At 38.4% G+C, this 656-nt stretch overlaps 1 protein-coding gene across 1 annotated transcript in view; it reads left to right on the top strand.

Annotated features, from left to right (window-relative positions):
* Positions 1-656, top strand: part of LOC104979710 (mediator of RNA polymerase II transcription subunit 14-like) — a 13,775-nt gene that overhangs the window by 6,519 nt on the left and 6,600 nt on the right. The gene's annotated exons all lie outside the window — the stretch shown is intronic.

Genomic DNA, 656 nt, shown 5'->3' on the forward strand with positions numbered 1-656 from the left:
GGTTGTTTGTGGGCTATGTATGCTCTTAATAGGAGCTAGACTCTGGTTTTCAGTCAGGATTATGTTGCAGCAGCAGGTTTCATTTTGGTGCATTGCATTGTGGGGTTACTGTTGCGGAGATGCAGAGGTACGGGTTGGATCTGTAGGTCGTTGAATAGCTGTACTAAGATTAATATATCAGAGTCCACTTGGAGGGAGCTTGAGTCTTTCTGGGGCCTGTCATCAGTCCTGACCCGTTGAATATTTTTTGTGTGTCTTAAGGTAAATCATGAAAGGTAGGATTATCAGTTTTGTAGCCGACATGAAGTTGCAAGGTCTAGCTAACATGCTGATTGACAACATAAAGCTTTTGGTGTAAAGCTTTTAAGGCTTTATGAGGAAAGGATAAAAATACTGTTATTGGGAGAAAAAGCATTGTAGTGGATATAGCATAAAAATAAATATGGACAGACCTAGCTTTTATTTTTAGTGCTTTCTTTAACTTTGCTTGGATAATTTAATATCCAGGCTTTTCACTGAAATTAGTTTGGTAAGGAGTTGCGTAGTTAAGCTCTTCATTCAGTTTTATAAATCATGCTCCTGCCAGATGAGAAATGGACCCTTGCTTTTGTAGAAATAATACAGTTTCAAGCTTTGGTAAGAGGCTTTTCACTTCT

This window comes from Bison bison, unplaced genomic scaffold, assembly GCF_000754665.1.
Source record: "Bison bison bison isolate TAMUID 2011002044 unplaced genomic scaffold, Bison_UMD1.0 scf7180017858523, whole genome shotgun sequence".
Taxonomy (NCBI): Eukaryota; Metazoa; Chordata; class Mammalia; order Artiodactyla; family Bovidae; genus Bison; species Bison bison.